Here is a 17,725-nt window from a genome sequence, read left to right as displayed (position 1 = left end):
TGTTCCATGCCGAATAGAGTTGAACCTCCCAGGCAGAACATATCACCTTCCACCGGTCATAATTCCACACCTGGAAGTCTGGGGCACCTTCAACAAGGAGAGTCTCTGCCAGTAACTAAGGGAGAGAGACTCTGTTGCAACACAACGGCAGACATGGGAGTTTAGCTTTGTTCCATGCCGAATAGAGATGAACCTCCCAGGCAGAAAATATCACCTTCCACCGGTCATACTTCCACACCAACAAGGAGAGTCTCTGCCAGTAACTGAGGGAGAGAGACTCTGTTCCAACACAACGGCAGACATGGGAGTGGAGCTTTGTTCCATGCCGAATAGAGTTGAACCTCCCAGGCAGAACATATCACCTTCCACCGGTCATAATTCCACACCTGGAAGTCTGGGGCACCTTCAACAAGGAGAGACTCTGTTCCAACACATCGGCAGACATGGGAGTGGAGCTTTGTTCCATGCAGAATAGAGTTGAACCTCCCAGGCAGAACATTTCACCTTCCACCGGTCATAATTCCACACCAACAAGGAGAGTCTCTGCCAATAACTGAGGGAGAGAGACTCTGTTCCAACAAATCTGCAGACATGAAAGTGGAGCTTTGTTCCATGCCGAATAGAGTTTAACCTCCCAGGCAGAACATATCACCTTCCACCGGTCATAATTCCACACCAACAAGGAGAGTCTCTGCCAGTAACTGAGGGAGAGAGACTCTGTTCCAACACATCAGCAGACATGGGAGTGGAGCTTTGTTCCATGCCGAATAGAGTTGAACCTCCCAGGCAGAACATATCACCTTCCACCGGTCATACTTCCACACCAACAAGGAGAGTCTCTGCCAGTAACTAAGGGAGAGAGACTCTGTTGCAACACAACGGCAGACATGGGAGTTTAGCTTTGTTCCATGCCGAATAGAGTTGAACCTCCCAGGCAGAACATATCACCTTCCACCGGTCATACTTCCACACCAACAAGGAGAGTCTCTGCCAGTAACTAAGGGAGAGAGACTCTGTTGCAACACAACGGCAGACATGGGAGTTTAGCTTTGTTCCATGCCGAATAGAGTTGAACCTCCCAGGCAGAACATATCACCTTCCACCGGTCATACTTCCACACCAACACGGAGAGACTCTGTTCCAACACATCGGCAGACATGGGAGTGGAGCTTTGTTCCATACCGAAGAGAGTTGAACCTCCCAGGCAGAAAATGTCATCTTCCACCGGTCATACTTCCACACCAACAAGGAGAGACTCTGCCAGTAACTGAGGGAGAGAGACTCTGTTCCAACACATCGGCAGACATGGGAGTGGAGCTTTGTTCAATGCCGAATAGAGTTGAACCTCCCAGGCAGAAAATGTCATCTTCCACCGGTCATACTTCCACACCAACAAGGAGAGTCTCTGCCAGTAACTGAGGGAGAGAGACTCTGTTCAAACACATCGGAAGACATAGGAGTGGAGCTTTGTTCCATGCCGAATAGAGTTGAACCTCCCAGGCAGAACATATCACCTTCCACCGGTAATACTTCCACGTCAACAAGGAGAGACTCTGTTCCAACACATCGGCAGACATGGGAGTGGAGCTTTGTTCCATGCCGAATAGAGTTGAACCTCCCAGGCAGAACATATCACCTTCCACCGGTCATAATTCCACACCAAGGAGAGTCTCTGCCAGTAACTGAGGGAGAGAGACTCTGTTCCAACACATCGGCCGACATGGGAGTGGAGCATTGTTCCATGCCAAATAGAATTGAACCTCCCAGGCAGAACATATCACCTTCCACCGGTCATAATTCCACACCAACAAGGAGAGTCTCTGCCAGTAACTGAGGAAGAGAGACTCTGTTCCAACACATCGGCAGACATGGGAGTGGAGCTTTGTTCCATGCCGAATAGAGTTGAACCTCCCAGGCAGAACATATCACCTTCCACCGGACATAATTCCACACCAACAAGGAGAGTCTCTGCCAGTAACTGAGGGAGAGAGACTCTGTTCCAACACATCGGCAGATATGGGAGTGGAGCTTTGTTCCATGCCGAATAGAGTTGAACCTCCCAGGCAGAACATATCACCTTCCACCGGTCATACTTCCACACCAACAAGGAGAGACTCTGACAGTAACTGAGGGAGAGAGACTCTGTTCCAACACATCAGCAGACATGGGAGTGGAGCTTTGTTCCATGCCGAATAGAGTTGATCCTCCCAGGCAGAACATATCACCTTCCACCGGTCATAATTCCACACCTGGAAGTCTGGGGCACCTTCAACAAGGAGAGTCTCTGCCAGTAACTGAGGGAGAGAGACTCTGTTCCAACACATCGGCAGACATGGGAGTGGAGCTTTGTTCCATGCCGAATAGAGTTGAACCTCCCAGGCAGAACATATCACCTTCCACCGGTCATAATTCCACACCTGGAAGTCTGGGGCACCTTCAACAAGGAGAGTCTCTGCCAGTAACTAAGGGAGAGAGACTCTGTTGCAACACAACGGCAGACATGGGAGTTTAGCTTTGTTCCATGCCGAATAGAGTTGAACCTCCCAGGCAGAAAATATCACCTTCCACCGGTCATACTTCCACACCAACAAGGAGAGTCTCTGCCAGTAACTGAGGGAGAGAGACTCTGTTCCAACACAACGGCAGACATGGGAGTGGAGCTTTGTTCCATGCCGAATAGAGTTGAACCTCCCAGGCAGAACATATCACCTTCCACCGGTCATAATTCCACACCAACAAGGAGAGTCTCTGCCAGTAACTAAGGGAGAGAGACTCTGTTGCAACACAACTGCAGACATGGGAGTTTAGCTTTGTTCCATGCCGAATAGAGTTGAACCTCCCAGGCAGAACATATCACCTTCCACCGGTCATAATTCCACACCAACAAGGAGAGTCTCTGCCAGTAACTGAGGGAGAGAGACTCTGTTCCAACACATCGGCATACATGGGAGTGGAGCTTTGTTCCATGCCGAATAGAGTTGAACCTCCCAGGCAGAACATATCACCTTCCACCGGTCATAATTCCACACCTGGAAGTCTGGGGCACCTTCAACAAGGAGAGACTCTGTTCCAACACATCGGCAGACATGGGAGTTTAGCTTTGTTCCATGCCGAATAGAGTTGAACCTCCCAGGCAGAACATATCACCTTCCACCGGTCATACTTCCACACCAACAAGGAGAGACTCTGACAGTAACTGAGGGAGAGAGACTCTGTTCCAACACATCAGCAGACATGGGAGTGGAGCTTTGTTCCATGCCGAATAGAGTTGATCCTCCCAGGCAGAACATATCACCTTCCACCGGTCATAATTCCACACCAACAAGGAGAGTCTCTGCCAGTAACTGAAGGAGAGAGACTCTGTTCCAACACATCGGCAGACATGGGAGTTGAGCTTTGTTCCATGCCGAATAGAGTTGAACCTCCCAGGCAGAACATATCACCTTCCACCGGTCATACTTCCACACCAACACGGAGAGACTCTGTTCCAACACATCGGCAGACATGGGAGTGGAGCTTTGTTCCATACCGAAGAGAGTTGAACCTCCCAGGCAGAAAATGTCATCTTCCACCGGTCATACTTCCACACCAACAAGGAGAGACTCTGCCAGTAACTGAGGGAGATAGACTCTGTTCCAACACATCGGCAGACATGGGAGTGGAGCTTTGTTCCATGCCGAATAGAGTTGAACCTCCCAGGCAGAAAATATCACCTTCCACTGGTCATAATTCCACACCAACAAGGAGAGTCTCTGCCAGTAACTGAGGGAGAGAGACTCTGTTCAAACACATCGGAAGACATAGGAGTGGAGCGTTGTTCCATGCCGAATAGAGTTGAACCTCCCAGGCAGAACATATCACCTTCCACCGGTAATACTTCCACACCAACAAGGAGAGACTCTGTTCCAACACATCGGCAGACATGGGAGTGGAGCTTTGTTCCATGCCGAATAGAGTTGAACCTCCCAGGCAGAACATATCACCTTCCACCGGTCATACTTCCACACCAACAAGGAGAGACTCTGACAGTAACTGAGGGAGAGAGACTCTGTTCCAACACATCAGCAGACATGGGAGTGGAGCTTTGTTCCATGCCGAATAGAGTTGAACCTCCCAGGCAGAACATATCACCTTCCACCGGTCATACTTCCACACCAACAAGGAGAGTCTCTGCCAGTAACTAAGGGAGAGAGACTCTGTTGCAACACAACGGCAGACATGGGAGTTTAGCTTTGTTCCATGCCGAATAGAGTTGAACCTCCCAGGCAGAACATATCACCTTCCACCGGTCATACTTCCACACCAACAAGGAGAGTCTCTGCCAGTAACTAAGGGAGAGAGACTCTGTTGCAACACAACGGCAGACATGGGAGTTTAGCTTTGTTCCATGCCGAATAGAGTTGAACCTCCCAGGCAGAACATATCACCTTCCACCGGTCATACTTCCACACCAACACGGAGAGACTCTGTTCCAACACATCGGCAGACATGGGAGTGGAGCTTTGTTCCATACCGAAGAGAGTTGAACCTCCCAGGCAGAAAATGTCATCTTCCACCGGTCATACTTCCACACCAACAAGGAGAGACTCTGCCAGTAACTGAGGGAGAGAGACTCTGTTCCAACACATCGGCAGACATGGGAGTGGAGCTTTGTTCAATGCCGAATAGAGTTGAACCTCCCAGGCAGAAAATGTCATCTTCCACCGGTCATACTTCCACACCAACAAGGAGAGTCTCTGCCAGTAACTGAGGGAGAGAGACTCTGTTCAAACACATCGGAAGACATAGGAGTGGAGCTTTGTTCCATGCCGAATAGAGTTGAACCTCCCAGGCAGAACATATCACCTTCCACCGGTAATACTTCCACGCCAACAAGGAGAGACTCTGTTCCAACACATCGGCAGACATGGGAGTGGAGCTTTGTTCCATGCCGAATAGAGTTGAACCTCCCAGGCAGAACATATCACCTTCCACCGGTCATAATTCCACACCAAGGAGAGTCTCTGCCAGTAACTGAGGGAGAGAGACTCTGTTCCAACACATCGGCCGACATGGGAGTGGAGCATTGTTCCATGCCAAATAGAATTGAACCTCCCAGGCAGAACATATCACCTTCCACCGGTCATAATTCCACACCAACAAGGAGAGTCTCTGCCAGTAACTGAGGAAGAGAGACTCTGTTCCAGCACATCGGCAGACATGGGAGTGGAGCTTTGTTCCATGCCGAATAGAGTTGAACCTCCCAGGCAGAACATATCACCTTCCACCGGTCATAATTCCACACCAACAAGGAGAGTCTCTGCCAGTAACTGAGGGAGAGAGACTCTGTTCCAACACATCGGCAGATATGGGAGTGGAGCTTTGTTCCATGCCGAATAGAGTTGAACCTCCCAGGCAGAACATATCACCTTCCACCGGTCATACTTCCACACCAACAAGGAGAGACTCTGACAGTAACTGAGGGAGAGAGACTCTGTTCCAACACATCAGCAGACATGGGAGTGGAGCTTTGTTCCATGCCGAATAGAGTTGATCCTCCCAGGCAGAACATATCACCTTCCACCGGTCATAATTCCACACCTGGAAGTCTGGGGCACCTTCAACAAGGAGAGTCTCTGCCAGTAACTGAGGGAGAGAGACTCTGTTCCAACACATCGGCAGACATGGGAGTGGAGCTTTGTTCCATGCCGAATAGAGTTGAACCTCCCAGGCAGAACATATCACCTTCCACCGGTCATAATTCCACACCTGGAAGTCTGGGGCACCTTCAACAAGGAGAGTCTCTGCCAGTAAATAAGGGAGAGAGACTCTGTTGCAACACAACGGCAGACATGGGAGTTTAGCTTTGTTCCATGCCGAATAGAGTTGAACCTCCCAGGCAGAAAATATCACCTTCCACCGGTCATACTTCCACACCAACAAGGAGAGTCTCTGCCAGTAACTGAGGGAGAGAGACTCTGTTCCAACACAACGGCAGACATGGGAGTGGAGCTTTGTTCCATGCCGAATAGAGTTGAACCTCCCAGGCAGAACATATCACCTTCCACCGGTCATAATTCCACACCAACAAGGAGAGTCTCTGCCAGTAACTAAGGGAGAGAGACTCTGTTGCAACACAACTGCAGACATGGGAGTTTAGCTTTGTTCCATGCCGAATAGAGTTGAACCTCCCAGGCAGAACATATCACCTTCCACCGGTCATAATTCCACACCAACAAGGAGAGTCTCTGCCAGTAACTGAGGGAGAGAGACTCTGTTCCAACACATCGGCATACATGGGAGTGGAGCTTTGTTCCATGCCGAATAGAGTTGAACCTCCCAGGCAGAACATATCACCTTCCACCTGTCATACTTCCACACCAACAAGGAGAGTCTCTGCCAGTAACTGAGGGAGAGAGACTCTGTTCCAACACATCGGCAGACATGGGAGTGGAGCTTTGTTCCATGCCGAATAGAGTTGAACCTCCCAGGCAGAACATATCACCTTCCACTGGTCATAATTCCACACCAACAAGGAGAGTCTCTGCCAGTAACTAAGGGAGAGAGACTCTGTTCCAACACATCGGCAGACATGGGAGTGGAGCTTTGTTCCATGCCGAATAGAGTTGAACCTCCCAGGCAGAACATATCACCTTCCACCGGTCATAATTCCACACCAACAAGGAGAGTCTCTGCCAGTAACTGAGGGCGAGAGACTCTGTTGAAACACATCGGCAGACATGGGTGTGGAGCTTTGTTCCATGCCGAATAGAGTTGAACCTCCCAGGCAGAACATATCACCTTCCACCAGTCATAATTCCACACCAACAAGGAGAGTCTCTGCCAGTAACTGAGGGAGAGAGGCTCTGTTCCAACACATCGGTAGACATGGGAGTGGAGCTTTGTTCCATGCAGAATAGAGTTGAACCTCTCAGGCAGAATATATCACCTTCCACCGGTCATAATTCCACACCTGGAAGTCTGGGGCACCTTCTACAAGGAGAGTCTCTGCCAGTAACTGAGGGAGAGAGACTCTGTTCCAACACATCGGCAGACATGGGAGTGGAGCTTTGTTCCATGCCGAATAGAGTTGAACCTCCCAAGCAGAACATATCACCTTCCACCGGTCATAATTCCACAACTGGAAGTCTGGGGTACCTTCAACAAGGAGAGTCTCTGCCAGTAACTGAGGGAGAGAGACTCTGTTCCAACACATCGGCAGACATGGGACTGGAGCTTTGTTCCATGCCGAATAGAGTTGAACCTCCCAGGCAGAACATATCACCTTCCACCGGTTATAATTCCACACCTGGAAGTCTGGGGCACCTTCGACAAGGAGAGACTCTGCCAGTAACTGAGGGAGAGAGACTCTGTTCCAACACATCAGCAGACATGGGAGTGGAGCTTTGTTCAATGCAGAATAGAGTTGAACCTCCCAGGCAGAACATATCACCTTCCACCGGTCATAATTCCACACCTGGAAGTCTGGGGCACCTTCAACAAGGAGAGTCTCTGCCAGTAACTGAGGGAGAGAGACTCTGTTCCAACACATCGGCAGACATGGGAGTGGAGCTTTGTTCCATGCCGAATAGAGTTGAACCTCCCAGGCAGAACATATCACCTTCCACCGGTCATAATTCCACACCAAGGAGAGTCTCTGCCAGTAACTGAGGGAGAGAGACTCTGTTCCAACACATCGGCCGACATGGGAGTGGAGCATTGTTCCATGCCAAATAGAATTGAATCTCCCAGGCAGAACATATCACCTTCCACCGGTCATAATTCCACACCAACAAGGAGAGTCTCTGCCAGAAACTGAGGGAGAGAGACTCTGTTCCAACACATCGGCAGACATGGGAGTGGAGCTTTGTTCCATGCCGAATACAGTTGAACCTCCCAGGCAGAACATATCACCTTCCACCGGTCATAATTCCACACCAACAAGGAGAGTCTCTGCCAGTAACTGAGGGAGAGAGACTCTGTTCCAACACATCGGCAGACATGGGAGTGGAGCTTTGTTCCATGCCGAATAGAGTTGAACCTCCCAGGCAGAACATATCACCTTCCACCGGTCATACTTCCACACCAACAAGGAGAGACTCTGACAGTAACTAAGGGAGAGAGACTCTGTTGCAACACAACGGCAGACATGGGAGTTTAGCTTTGTTCCATGCCGAATAGAGTTGAACCTCCCAGGCAGAACATATCACCTTCCACCGGTCATACTTCCACACCAACAAGGAGAGTCTCTGCCAGTAACTGAGGGAGAGAGACTCTGTTCCAACACATCGTCAGACATGGGAGTGGAGCTTTGTTCCATGCCGAATAGAGTTGAACCTCCCAGGCAGAACATATCACCTTCCACCGGTCATACTTCCACACCAACAAGGAGAGTCTCTGCCAGTAACTGAGGGAGAGAGACTCTGTTCCAACACATCAGCAGACATGGGAGTGGAGCTTTGTTCCATGCCGAATAGAGTTGAACCTCCCAGGCAGAACATATCACCTTCCACCGGTAATACTTCCACACCAACAAGGAGAGACTCTGTTCCAACACATCGGCAGACATGGGAGTGGAGCTTTGTTCCATACCGAAGAGAGTTGAACCTCCCAGGCAGAAAATGTCATCTTCCACCGGTCATACTTCCACACCAACAAGGAGAGACTCTGCCAGTAACTGAGGGAGAGAGACTCTGTTCCAACACATCGGCAGACATGGGAGTGGAGCTTTGTTCCATGCCGAATAGAGTTGAACCTCCCAGGCAGAACATATCACCTTCCACTTGTCATAATTCCACACCAACAAGGAGAGTCTCTGCCAGTAACTGAGGGAGAGAGACTCTGTTCCAACACATTGGCAGACATGGGAGTGGAGCTTTGCTCCATGACGAATAGAGTTGAACCTCCCAGGCAGAACATATCACCTTCCACTGGTCATAATTCCACACCAACAAGGAGAGTCTCTGCCAGTAACTGAGGGAGAGAGACTCTGTTCCAACACATCGGCAGACATGGGAGTGGAGCTTTGTTCCATGCCGAATAGAGTTGAACCTCCCAAGCAGAATATACCACCTTCCACACCAACAAGGAGAGACTCTGTTCCAACACATCGGCAGACATGGGAGTGGAGCTTTGTTCCATACCGAAGAGAGTTGAACCTCCCAGGCAGAAAATGTCATCTTCCACCGGTCATACTTCCACACCAACAAGGAGAGACTCTGCCAGTAACTGAGGGAGAGAGACTCTGTTCCAACACATCGGCAGACATGGGAGTGGAGCTTTGTTCCATGCCGAATAGAGTTGAACCTCCCAGGCAGAACATATCACCTTCCACTGGTCATAATTCCACACCAACAAGGAGAGTCTCTGCCAGTAACTGAGGGAGAGAGACTCTGTTCAAACACATCGGAAGACATGGGAGTGGAGCTTTGTTCCATGCCGAATAGAGTTGAACCTCCCAGGCAGAACATATCACCTTCCACCGGTCATAATTCCACACCTGGAAGTCTGGGGCACCTTCAACAAGGAGGGTCTCCGCCAGTAACTGAGGGAGAGAGACTCTGTTCCAAAACATCAGCAGACATGGGAGTGGAGCTTTGTTCCATGCTGAATAGAGTTGAACCTCCCAGGCAGAACATATCACCTTCCACCGGCCATAATTCCACACCAACAAGGAGAGTCTCTGCCAGTAACTGAGGGAGAGAGACTCTGTTCCAACACATCAGCAGACATGGGAGTGGAGCTTTGTTCCATGCCGAATAGAGTTGAACCTCCCAGGCAAAACATATCACCTTCCACCGGTCATAATTCCACACCTGGAAGTCTGGGGCACCTTCAACAAGGAGAGTCTCTGCCAGTAACTGAGGGAGAGAGACTCTGTTCCAACACATCAGCAGACATGGGAGTGGAGCTTTGTTCCATGCCGAATAGAGATGAACCTCCCAGGCAGAAAATATCACCTTCCACCGGTCATAATTCCACACCTGGAAGTCTGGGGCACCTTCAACAAGGAGAGTCTCTGCCAGTAACTGAGGGAGAGAGACTCTGTTCCAACACAACGGCAGACATGGGAGTGGAGCATTGTTCCATGCCGAATAGAGTTGAACCTCCAAGGCAGAACATATCACCTTCCGCAGGCCATAATTCCACAAAAACAAGGAGAGTCTCTGCCAGTAACTGAGGGAGAGAGACTCTGTTGCAACACATCGGCAGACATGGGAGTGGAGCTTTGTTCCATGCCAAATAGAGTTGAACCTCCCAGGCAGAACATATCACCTTCCACCGGTCATAATTCCACACCAACAAGGAGAGACTCTGACAGTAACTGAGGGAGAGAGACTCTGTTCCAACACATCGGCAGACATGGGAGTGGAGCTTTGTTCCCTGCCGAATAGAGTTGAACCTCCCAGGCAGAACATATCACCTTCCACCGGTCATAATTCCACACCTGGAAGTCTGGGGCACCTTCAACAAGGAGAGTCTCTGCCAGTAACTGAGGGAGAGAGACTCTGTTCCAACACATCGGCAGACATGGGAGTGGAGCTTTGTTCCATGCCGAATAGAGTTGAACCTCCCAGGCAGAATATATCACCTTCCACCGGTCATAATTCCACACCTGGAAGTCTGGGGCACCTTCAACAAGGAGAGTCTCTGCCAGTAACTGAGGGAGAGAGACTCTGTTGCAACACATCGGCAGACATGGGAGTGGAGCTTTGTTCCATGCCGAATAGAGTTGAACCTCCCAGGCAGAATATATCACCTTCCACCGGTCATACTTCCACACCAACAAGGAGACACTCTGACAGTAACTGAGGGAGAGAGACTCTGTTCCAACACATCGGCAGACATGGGAGTGGAGCTTTGTTCCATGCCGAATAGAGTTGAACCTTCCAAGCAGAACATATCACCTTCCACCGGTCATAATTCCACAACTGGAAGTCTGGGGTACCTTCAACAAGGAGAGTCTCTGCCAGTAACTGAGGGAGAGAGACTCTGTTCCAACACATCGGCAGACATGGGAGTGGAGCTTTGTTCTATGCCGAATAGAGTTGAACCTCCCAGGCAGAACATATCACCTTCCACCGGTCATAACTCCACACCAACAAGGAGAGTCTCTGCCAGTAACTGAGGGAGAGAGACTCTGTTCCAACACTTCGGCAGACATGGGAGTGGAGCTTTGTTCCATGCCGAATAGAGTTGAACCTCCCAGGCAGAATATATCACCTTCCGCCGGCCATAATTCCACAACAACAAGGAGAGTCTCTGCCAGTAACTGAGGGAGAGAGATTCTGTTCCAACAAATCGTCAGACATGGGAGTGGAGCTTTGTTCCATGCCGAATAGAGTTGAACCTCCCAGGCAGAACATATCACCTTCTACCAGTCATACGTCCACACCTGGAAGTCTAGGGTACCTTCAACAAGGAGAGTCTCTGCCAGTAACTGAGGGAGAGAGATTCTGTTTCAACACATCGGCAGACATGGGAGTGGAGCATTGTTCCATGCCGAATGGAGTTGAACCTCCCAGGCAGAAAATATCACCTTCCACCGGTCATACTTCCACACCAACAAGGAGAGACTCTGCCAGTAACTGAGGGAGAGAGACTCTGTTCCAACACATCGGCAGACATGGGAGTGGAGCTTTGTTCCATGCCAAAAAGAGTTGAACCTCACAGGCAGAACATATCACCTTCCACCGGTCATAATTCCACACCTGGAAGTCTGGGGCACCTTCAACAAGGAGAGACTCTGCCAGTAACTGAGGGAGAGAGACTCTGTTCCAACACATCAGCAGACATGGGAGTGGAGCTTTGTTCCATGCCGAATAGAGTTGAACCTCCCAGGCAGAACATATCACCTTCCACCGGTCATAATTACACACCTGGAAGTCTGGGGCACCTTCAACAAGGAGAGTCTCTGCCAGTAACTGAGGGAGAAAGACTCGGTTGCAACACATCAGCAGACATGGGAGTGGCGCTTTGTTCCATGCCGAAAAGAGTTGAACCTCCCAGGCAGAACATATCACCTTCCACCGGTCGTACTTCCACACCAACAAGGAGAGTCTCTGACAGTAACTGAGGGAGAGAGACTCTGCTCCAACACATCGGCAGACATGGGAGTGGAGCTTTGTTCCATGCCGAATAGAGTTGAACCTCCCAGGCAGAACATATCACCTTCCACCGGTCATACTTCCACACCAACAAGGAGAGTCTCTGCCAGTAACTGAGGGAGAGAGACTCTGTTCCAACACATCGGCAGACATGGGAGTGGAGCTTTGTTCCATGCCGAATAGAGTTGAACCTCCCAGGCAGAACATATCACCTACCACCGGTCATAATTCCACACCAACAAGGAGAGACTCTGTTCCAACAAATCTGCAAACATGGGAGTGGAGCTTTGTTCCATGCCGAATAGAGTTGAACCTCCCAGGCAGAAAATATCACCTTCCACCGGTCATACTTCCACACCAACAAGGAGAGACTCTGACAGTAACTGAGGGAGAGAGACTCTGTTCCAACACATGAGCAGACATGGGAGTGGAGCTTTGTTCCATGCCGAATAGAGTTGAACCTCCCAGGCAGAACATATCACCTTCCACCGGTCATAATTCCACACCAACAAGGACAGTCTCTGCCAGTAACTGAGGGAGAGAGACTCTGTTGCAACACGTCAGCAGACATGGGAGTGGAGATTTGTTCCCTGCCGAATAGAGTTGAACCTCCCAGGCAGAACATATCACCTTCCACCGGTCATACTTCCACACCAACAAGGAGAGTCTCTGCCAGTAACTGAGGGAGAGAGACTCTGTTCCAACACATCAGCAGACATGGGAGTGGAGCTTTGTTCCATGCCGAATAGAGTTGAACCTCCCATGCAGAACATATCACCTTCCACCGGTCATACTTCCACACCAACAAGGAGAGTCTCTGCCAGTAACTGAGGGAGAGAGACTCTGTTGCAACACATCAGTAGACATGGGAGTGGAGCTTTGTTCCATGCCGAATAGAGTTGAACCTCCCAGGCAGAACATATCACCTTCCACCGGTCATAATTCCACACCAACAAGGAGAGTCTCTGCCAGTAACTGAGGGAGAGAAACTCTGTTCCAACACATCGGCAGACATGGGAGTGGAGCTTTGTTCCATGCCGAATAGAGTTGAACCTCCAAGGCAGAACATATCACCTTCCACAGGTCATAATTTTACACCAACAAGGAGAGTCTCTGCCAGTAACTGAGTGAGAGAGACTCTGTTCCATCAAATCTGCAGACATGGGAGTGGAGCTTTGTTCCATGCCGAATGGAGTTGAACCTCCCAGGCAGAAAATATCACCTTCCACCGGTCATACCTCCACACCAACAAGGAGAGACTCTGCCAGTAACTGAGGGAGAGAGACTCTGTTCCAACAAATCAGCAGACATGGGAGTGGAGCTTTGATCCATGCCGAATAGAGTTGAACCTCCCAGGCAGAACATATCACCATCCACTGGTCATATTTCCACACCAACAAGGAGAGACTCTGACAATAACTGAGGGAGAGAGACTCTGTTCCAACACATGAGCAGACATGGGAGTGGAGCTTTGTTCCATGCCGAATAGAGTTGAACCTCCCAGGCAGAACATATCACCTTCCACCGGTCATACTTCCACACCAACAAGGAGAGTCTCTGCCAGTAACTGAGGGAGAGAGACTATGTTCCAACACATCGGCAGACATGGGAGTGGAGCTTTGTTCCATGCCGAATAGAGTTGAACCTCCCAGGCAGAACATATCACCTTCCACCGGTCATACTTCCACACCAACAAGGAGAGTCTCTGCCAGTAACTGAGGGAGAGAGACTCTGTTCCAACACATCGGCAGACATGGGAGTGGAGCTTTGTTCCATGCCAAATAGAGTTGAACCTCACAGGCAGAACATATCACCTTCCACCGGTCATAATTCCACACCTGGAAGTCTGGGGCACCTTCAACAAGGAGAGACTTTGCCAGTAACTGAGGGAGAGAGACTCTGTTCCAACACATCAGCAGACATGGGAGTGGAGCTTTGTTCCATGCCGAATAGAGTTGAACCTCCCAGGCAGAACATATCACCTTCCACCGGTCATAATTCCACACCTGGAAGTCTGGGGCACCTTCAACAAGGAGAGTCTCTGCCAGTAACTGAGGGAGAAAGACTCGGTTGCAACACATCAGCAGACATGGGAGTGGCTTTATTGAATGAGCATAAGTCAAAGTTACATACATTTGCACAGACATACAGCGTATACTGTGTCGCAGCACAGACCACGACACGACATATACAATAAATTAAGATTCATACGTAGTGTTGACAGCACACAGGAGTATAATCCTCAACCATGGCATGACAACACTATACTAGCACACTGCTCTCTCAATTGACCTAACTAAACACGCATTGCATTTCAATTATGGCGACGACAAAGTGTAAAAACGGAAAAGGGTGCGGGGTGGAAGGGGAAGGGGTGGGGGTAACACTTGCCCGAAGCTTTATTGAAAGACAGACACAGAAGGGGGAAAAACAAGGAAGGGAACCTAGCAAAAGTCCACTTCCTGGTTTGGGCCATTTGCATAATGTATGCGTGACCCAGAATCCCCTGTAAAAGTCCAAATCCAGTGGAAAGTGAGTGTTTTCTGGTATTTGCCAGATAAACACAGCCTGTAATTCCTAACACACCTAATCTAAGCAAAGTCCAGCATTTCATACAAAAGTCCTGAACTTGTGCGAAGCGTAGATGTCTTGCAAAGTCCAAAAAAGGGGCTTTTGCCTGGATTCTCCCTGAGGGAGGCGGTGGGCGCCTGGGGAGGCGATCCTAGCTCACAGCAGGGGGTCCAAATCCAGCTAGGCGTTAGCCTGTCTTGCTCTTACTGTGTCCTCACAGATAAGACATTGACTCCTGCTGAGGCACTGCAGCGTCGTCGTCGTCGCCGCCGCTCGGTATACCTCAGTGGAGGGGGGAGGAGCCTCCTGTGAAGGGGGCCTCTCCTTCTTGTCAATGTCTCCCTGCTAGGGAGTAATCCAGCAGGCTGTTGAGGACAAGTCTGTAGCAATCTGGCGTCGTCAAAGCTGTCTTGTGCCAAGTGAGGAGTCTCCTGGCGTACCAGATGGCGTCCTTATAGCAATTTATAAGGAGCCAGGCGGCCTGGATGTCCTCAATGGCATGAGTGCCCTGGAACAGCCCATAAAGCACCGCGTGGTGCGTCATGGAGCTCCTTGGCACAGAGTCTTGGAAATGGGGCTCCAGGGCGTCCAACAGGCTCTGAGCAAAGGGGCACCCCCAAAACAGGTGCAGGGGAGTCTCTTCCTCCCAGGGGCACCTGGGGCAATAGGGGGTGTTGCTCAGTCTCCGGGCATAGGTGAAGGCCCGCAGGGGCAGCCCCCCTTGGATGGCCATCCACGAGATGTCCTTGTGCCTGTTGAGCAGTCGGGCCCAGGACACGTTGGCCCAGACCGCCTGGGCCGTGTCCTGGGTGACTCCTGGGACAAATTCCAACAAGTCTTTGGCTCGGATGAGCTTGTGCACGGTCTTTGGTTTCCACAGGTCGGGCTTAAGTCCCTCCAGTTGGTGCTCCCTCACGAAACGGACGGCCTGGCCGTAGTACCAGGGCGCGTCCCAGTTGTAAGGGATGGAGCTGTCCCACTTGTCCCAGCCTAGCCCCCTCCAGAGGGGCAGGAGGAAAAAACGGGACATGGACTTTCCGGCAGACCTTGCAGAGTTCCTCAGGGTCCTGCGCACGCAGTCACAAACAAAGAAGATCCAGAGCAAAGTGGAGATGTCGGGGACACCTTTGCCCCCCTTGCTTGGCTCCTTGAACATGACCGCTCGCTTGACCCGGTCCATCTTTGAGCCCCAAACAAAATGAAAAACGGTCCTGGTAACGGCCTTGCAGACGGGGGCCGGGGGCGGCCACGCCTGAGCCGCGTACTGGAGTACGGGCAGCACCTCGTTACGCAGGACGAGCGTCTTCCCCTCCAAGGAGAGCTGTCTGAGGCTCCACAGGGTGACTCTGGTGTTGACTTTGGCCAAGCGTTCTTGCCAGGTCTTCAGGGCTGCGCCTTCCCTCCCGAACCAAACCCCCAGGACCTTCATGAAGTCCGGCTGAATGGTGAAGGGGAAGGGGGCAGAAGAAGCAAGCTGCCAGTCTCCGAAAAGCATGGCCTCCGACTTCCCGCAGTTGACTTTTGCCCCCGAAGCCTGTCCGAACTCCTCGCAGGTCTGGACGAGCGCCGTCACAGAGCTCCGGTCGGAGCAGAAGACGGTCACGTCGTCCATGTACAGCGAGCACTTGACCTCGTCGCGCCCTGGTCCCGGTGCGGTGATCCCTCTGATCCCTTGGTTCTGCCGGATAGACTCTGCGAACAGCTCTATAACGCAAACAAAAAGAAGGGGTGAAAGAGGGCAGCCTTGCCTGACCCCCGAAAGCACAGGGAAGGGGTCAGTCTTCCAGCCGTTCACCAACACCGAGCTGTGGATATCAAGGTACATTAGGTCAACGTAGGAGCAGAACGTCTTACCTAACCCGAACCTGCGCAGGGCCTGGCTCATGAAGCGGTGGGAGACACGGTCGAAGGCCTTCTCCTGGTCCAGGCTGACCAGGGCCGCGCGGACGCGGCGGCTTCCGACGTAGTGCAAGGTGTCCCTCACCAGGGCCAGGTTGTCCGCGATCCGGCGGCCCGGAACGCCGCAGGTCTGGTCCGGGTGGACGATCTCTCCGATGACTCCTTTCAGCCTGTTGGCGAGCACCTTGGCCAGGATCTTGTAGTCCACGTTGAGCAGAGAGATGGGACGCCAGTTCCGCAGGTCGCACCTCTCTCCCTTGTGCTTGTACAAGACCGTGATCAGTCCCTGCCTCAGGGACGGCGGCATCCTACCCTCCACCACCATCTCCTCGTAGAGCTCCAGCAGGTCCGGGCAGATGAGGTCCCCCAGCGCTACGTAGAGCTCGGCCGGGAGACCGTCACCGCCCGGGGTCCTGCCGGGTCTGAAGGATTTGGCGGCAGAGAGCAGCTCGGCCGCCGTCAGAGGGGCGTCCGTGGCCTCGGCACCTGCAGGATCGAGGGTGTTAGCGATACCTGACAGGAACCTCTCGGCGGCTTCGTCGTCCGTGGGCTTGCGGGAGTAGAGGTCGCCGTAGAAGTCGCTGACGACTCCCATGACGGCGTTCTTCCCCCTCTGCACGCATCCGCTTTCGTCACGTAGTTCGTTCAGGGGCGTGTGGCCGGCGTGGACTTTCCTGAAAAAGAAAGAGTTACACTTCTCCCCCTTCTCCAGGTTGTCCACTTTGGCACGAAAGATGATTCGCCTGGATTCCTCCTCAAAGTGCCTCTTCAGGCCCTTCTTGGTGTCCTCCAGCTCCTCTCTGACGTCCCAACCGCAGCGCTGGAGGTCCTGCAGGGATCTCAGCTGGCGCTGGAGGTCTCTGAGGCCCCTCTTGGCCGCGGCCGCCTGCCGCCTGCCTTTGTCCTGAAAGAAAGAACGGATTTCAACTTTAGCGTATTCCCACCATTCGCTTACAGTTTCAAACAAACATTTGTCGTTTCTCAGGACCATGTAGATGTCCCTCAGCTCCGCCTGCACTCCCTCCTCAGCCAGCAGGGCACAGTTCAGCTTCCAGGAGCCCGGGCCCGGCGGGAAGCCGTGGCCCAGGGCGCACCTTACCTGCACCGCCCTGTGGTCGGAGAAGAAGCAGGGGACCGTGGAGGACCCGCACTGCCTGATCGCCTTGGAG

The sequence above is a fragment of the Engystomops pustulosus genome, chromosome 8, assembly GCF_040894005.1.
Source record: "Engystomops pustulosus chromosome 8, aEngPut4.maternal, whole genome shotgun sequence".
Lineage (NCBI taxonomy): Eukaryota > Metazoa > Chordata > Amphibia > Anura > Leptodactylidae > Engystomops > Engystomops pustulosus.
Note: the sequence above shows the minus strand (reverse complement) of the source record.